The following is a 6014-nucleotide window of genomic DNA, read 5'->3' on the forward strand; positions in this document are numbered from 1 at the left end:
GGCAAATGCGAAGAAATGCCACAAATATATCATTTAATTGTTACATACAACCTACCCTTTAACAGTGGTAATTGTACATTAAAAGCTATTAACATAGATATCACACTTATGGTTTATGCTGGGTATTCTGACCTTGAATTTCAGATACCCTTCAAGTTCTGCTAGCAAAACAAATTAAAGCTCCCTGCTGACTAGCAGAGACAATGTGACCGCATCCAATACCTCACTGTTAAATGGAAATGTAGAAAAATGTTGCTCCAGCACTCTTATGGCAGATTCTAGTGAAACCTAAACCAAGTGCCACTTTTCAAGAAATACTTTTATTTCGCACATTTTTTCAGAATATGAAATACAATAAATTGTAATCATTGCCAAATCAGAAAGCCGGGCCTACAATTCATTCATGCAACCATATAATTTTCAGATTGAGTGTCACAGAGCAATTTAACCTTGGTATGAACGATGTGCACATTATATAGGATAATTTACACCCTCCACCGGTGAGAGGTGCGACAACGTCTGCTCCACTTTCTTATATCTTTATCACATCAGCAAATGTAATGGTATCCACTGCATGCCACCCTAGCCAGTGGCATTCCTGCTCTTTAACAGCCTCCATAATATAACATACATAGTGTTTCACACCACAAACATAACATTTTCAAACACCTTTTTATGCAACTACAAATTTCGTGCAAGATTAAAACTTCACCTACTGGTACATTCTACAATTTCAATTAATGTAAAAGAAAATTAACAAATTTTCAGAATCTGATACATTCAAGTTTCTTTTGATCTGTGGAGAGATTAAATTTAAATGTGGCTTCACATATGCATTTTAAATCTTTAATATTTGAATTCCATCTCTTTTAACATGTATCCTTGTTTTTACAAAATACAGGTCATTTTTGTATCAAAAAGTTCCAAAGGGAAAAGCTCAAAGATAACTTTTTATAGAACCAGATGCACTTTGCAAGAAGCAGAGATGTGCATCATAATCATTCCTATAAAGACCATAGGAATGAAAGAAAACTTTTGAATTTAGTTCCAGGGCCATTAAACAGTGATGAGATCATTTTATTTTTCAATCTCAGTCTCATTTCTTTGGTGAAATCTGAACCTGAGATCAAAGTTGAGCTCACCTCGGCTTTATGATGTCATAGCCTGGAGTAACTACTGAGAGCCTATAATGCCATCTGGTGGTAGAAGATTACATCTGAAAGGCAAAAAGCAAACTACTAGGGTGGTTAATCTGTTACTCCACTTCCTTTTTAATGTTGTTCAAGTTACCTTTTAAAATAAAATACGATCAAATCCTTATAATTTGAATTACTCACCACCATGCGTCAATTAAATGGAAATATCTGTGGTTGGACTCTTTCCTGTAAGTTAATATCACCCACTGTCTCTTGGGTACAGTTTTCATTTACAATGTCTGTTTTATTGTGTGAGGTAAATGAGTTGTACGTCTGTATTATATACTTAATGCAACAAGATGGCTGTGCCAGTTCAGACCACAATACCTTCTTTATTGCTTCTTTATCATCTACCAGACCGCAAATGGTAATGTCAGAGAAAGAAAGTAATATTTAAAACCCAACACTGATGACAGGTTAATAAACACTTAATACCTGCTAGTGCTGTCATCTTCCTCTGTGGAATCAACAAAAAAATCAAACCCCTTCTGCCCTGCAAACCTCCTTCTTGTCGTCCTGACTCAGATCCAAGCCCATCCATGACATCATATTTCAAAATCTGATCTGAAAAATATCTACATATGTGCAGTCTATAGGGGGTGTCAACACATCAATTATTTACTTGACAATGCAAAATAAAATGAATAAAGCAAAAAATCTCCATTATTAAGAATAATCTTAATGAAGGCATTCAAGATACAAGTGTTAAAATTATACAAGACAAGTAAGCAAAAGATCAGCATAAGTACGCAAAGGTCATGTTTACCCACTTTCTTTAAGTGAACTTGAAATTTTTCTAATTAGTGACAGTGACAAGGGAAGAAATTACCTTGGTTTTTTCCCTTTCAGTAGGAGACATAATCTGTCATAACACATCATTTACGTAAACAGCAATAATGAAAAAATAAATCGGCAAATATTGACAAATTCTACACAGAAAATGACGAGAATCATATATCTATGTCACGAACTGAATGAGTGGAAATGTAACTCACCAGACTCCATTTAGAGTCTTCTATAAATATTTAACAAGCACTCTTAACACAAAGACAGAAAAATGGACCACACAGGACATACTTTTCTCAAAATAACAAGTCAACAAACTTTATGTTTCTCTCCAACAGCTCCAAAACTCATAAACTAGCAGACAATTAAACATTTCCTAACACCTGGTAGGTCTTGCAAGTGGTGTGACATTTCACATTGTGCAGTCACCTACCAGCACTTTCATGCATGCAAAATCAACCACTGTTGTTAACATAAAATTCATCAAACATTCATTGGTCAAGACATCTTTGCAGTGATTAAAATTCCCTTCATATAAAAAATTTGCATTAAACTTCTTAAGAGTACCAGATATCAAAATTACTAATTTCTTGTTTTAAAAAGTTCACACTTTTATTTTCTCAAAGAACTTGTGACCATAAAGTTCTTAAAAAGGACCGAGTGCAAACAACTTAACAATGTAAGAGAACTGCCTTATCAGGCCAATATCTGACAAGTAGTGCAATGTGGCCATCACTTGACAGACGGCATCATTCAAATGTCTCCTCAAGTGTTATACAATTGCACCATGATTTCCCATCAAATGACAGGGAACCTGCAGCCCCGATTCTCCACGTCCCCCCTTATCCTGCACACTTCATATCACTTAAGGTCAAAGCCCTGTCAGGTAAGGTTGGTCGAAAGTAGAATTCTGAAATTCCACACCTGGCTATACTAATCAGCCAAGGACTTAACATGTGTTTATCTATCAATCATCTGCAGCTAGGGAAATTATTTTTAAAACAGTGCACATGGATGTCTCCGTTTAAAAAAAGTTTGTACCCGAGATTGTATTTCTACATACAACTAAAGAATCACAATTATTTTCTATTATCTCTCTTTTTTTTTACTAATCTAGTTTAATGCATACCGAAATAAAAATTTTGCACAAATTATCTTGAATATCAACAAGAGCAACGCTCATGCTGCAAAATATGCATATCATATTCAGAAATACAGTAGTACTGCGGATTTATTTAATTTCATGGAGTCATAATTCCGTGTATTTTCATATTTGGTTTAGAGGCCTCTGTGGCCGAGTGGTTAGAGCATCGCACTCAAAATCACACGGCCTCTCACCTCTGTAGGCGCGGGTTCAAATCCTGCTCGTGCCAGTAAGTGAAAAATTTCCCAGTTTACTTTCAGAAGGTCGGTGGTCTCTTCCCAGGTACATTGTATCTGGGTTCTCTCTTCCACCAACAAACACTAGGTGCCACCAGATAACTGAAAAATTGTTGAGTGTGGCGGAAAACATCAAAACAATCAATCAATCATATTTGGTTTGGTGCATGGGTATGATATTCCGCGGAATTGTATACGGCTTACGTGAAAATGGCTAGCATACTTCAAGTCCGCTGGTATGATATTCCACAGATTTTTTTTGACTGCGGACTTAGTAGAAATAAATACCACAAGTAAAAATGTACGTTTATAGTAATCAAATTAAAGATTAACATCCAAATAAACCATTCCTTGAACAAACAAGAGTACCGCAAACGGTACATAATTTGCCAGTGAAAATGCTTACATAGGTTTTTTTTTACCGACTTAGCATGAAAATTACTGCTATGAAAATTATTTTTAAAACAGTGCATATTTCAATAACAGAAACAAGATGTGTTTGTGAAACACAAATGCCCCCGATAATGGCCAATTCTGAAGATGGCCAAGGTCACAAGGACAAATATCTTGGTACCAGTAGAAAGATCTTGTCACAAGAAATACTCATGTGCAATATGAAAGCTCTAATATTTACCATTTAGAAGTTATGACCAATATCATTTTTTTAAAAGTAGGTCAAATGTCAAGGTCAAAAGGTTTAGTACCCACGGAAAGTTCTTGTCACAAGGAATACTCATGTGAAATATCAAAGCTCTAGCACTTAATGTTCAAAAGTTATTAGCAAGGTTAAAGTTTTCAAAAAGTAGGTCAAACTCCAAGGTCAAAAATGTTGGTACCCATGGAAAGGTCTTGTCACAAGGAATACTCATGTGAAATATCAAAGTTCTATCACTTACTGTTCAAAAGTTATTAGCAAGGTTAAAGTTTCAGACAGAATTACAGACATGACAAAACAATATGCCCCCTAACTAAGAAAGATTTTAATCTAATACAGTACAACCGGAGAAGCAAAATTATTACTTTTCAAAATATACTTGGCACTGTCATGGGAAACATGTACACCAAGTCTATAAATGATCCTAGCCTTATTCAATATTGGCACTAAAGCCCATACAAGTGTTGTAAGCCATGTGATACATAGTACAGAGTATTGTAAGTGTAAAAAGTCTTTATTTCTAAGGTATAAAGAGTCTCCGATATATAAACAAACTTCTTTTGTAGACACAAGATTGAGAGGATTCAGTAAACAAGATTATCATAGGATATTTTTGAATACTTTTTTCTAATGTTTGTATTAAAATGACTATCAAGTAATAAATCTTTTTCATCTTCAATACTGGTCTTACAAGCAAGATCTGTTTTCTCTACAAATTAACTACCTTTTTCTATATATAGACGATGTGCATTTATTCTTAATTTTACAGGATAAGAGCATAGGTTCTTATGAATTGGACTGTTGATTGATTGTATATTGTTTAACGTCCCTCTCAAGAATTTTTCACTCATGTCACCATTGCCGGTGAAGGGCTGCAAAATTTAGGCCTATTTTCGGCGCTTACAGCCATTGAGCAAGAAGGGATCTTTATCGTGCTACATTTGCTGTGACACAGGACCTAAGTTTTTGCTGTCTCATCCAAAGGACCACCCCATTTAGTCCCCTCTTGCGACAAGCAAGGGGTACTGAGGTCTTCTAGTTCCAAACAGAATTGTGTTTCCTTCATTATTACCAATGAAAGTATAACAGTGACCTTTGACCATGAGAAATAAGAGGCATCTTCCTCTCACCCTAAGAAACATGTGTACAAGGTTTGATTATCCTAGCCTTTATATATTAGTACTCTTTATCCTTCCCATCAGGTGCTGATAAATTTTGACCTTGACCTTAACAAACAATTGTCTTCTTCCTCTAATCATTATAAACATGTGTACCAAGTTTGACAATCCTAGCCTTATAAGTAGAGCTTTTATCTGACCCAATGTGCTGACAGCTACATATCGATGTTTGAATACATGTGTATCAGGTTTGATCATCCCAGTCTTATCAGCACTGTTTCTAACTTGTTTTGTGTCTGCAAAATTACCTCTGCTTTGTAAGTTTAGCAAAATTATGACACCTTTAACATGTATATGCCTTAGTATATAAAATATTTTTGGTAAAAAATATCTTTTTATAGAATTTCTTGAAATCAAAATTTTTCTAAAACCATTTAGACTGAGTATCATTCAATGGTTTTCAATATCGCTCCAACTGGAAAAAGTTTTCAAAATAGACTTTCACAAAATTGAACTTATATTAAGAACATTTCAACCTTTGAATTTAAGTTTAACATAAAGGCATATATACTTTGGAGAAACAAAAATTAGCTTTTTCACAGTCAGTATGCAAACTAACTGTAACTAAAACTTGTCATACCCTATTAAATGCCAGTCTCTCCAACTTCCAAATTATGTAATATATAGACAAGTATTGCTCTTTTGACATCTGACAAAACGTAAACAAATGGGCAAATATACAATTTCTCTACCATAAACTGACAAAAGTGAAAAACGATGTTATTTGTACAAAGACTGGTCCATATTGGGTAACACAGGGGCATCTTATTTTACGTAGGAGTGGACCATACACCGGATATGATATCTTAAAAATGCTCC

General features: G+C 34.7%; 1 protein-coding gene across 3 annotated transcripts in view; it reads right to left on the reverse strand.

Annotated features, from left to right (window-relative positions):
- Positions 1–1768, reverse strand: part of LOC125663614 (A disintegrin and metalloproteinase with thrombospondin motifs 16-like) — a 74972-nt gene extending 73204 nt beyond the window's left edge. Inside the window, exons 1-2 of one of the 3 annotated variants that reach the window (XM_056152998.1) lie at positions 1632–1768; positions 1143–1216 (exon numbers count right to left, since the gene is read on the reverse strand). The gene's annotated coding sequence lies outside the window, so the exon portion shown is untranslated. Of the gene's footprint in view, positions 1–1142; positions 1236–1337; positions 1553–1631 lie in introns of those variants that run through there. The other 2 variants (XM_056153000.1, XM_056152999.1) reach the window with 2 other exon arrangements.
- Between the last annotated feature and the right edge of the window lie 4246 nt (positions 1769–6014).

This window comes from Ostrea edulis, chromosome 1 (genome assembly GCF_947568905.1).
Source record: "Ostrea edulis chromosome 1, xbOstEdul1.1, whole genome shotgun sequence".
NCBI classification, from domain to species: domain Eukaryota; kingdom Metazoa; phylum Mollusca; class Bivalvia; order Ostreida; family Ostreidae; genus Ostrea; species Ostrea edulis.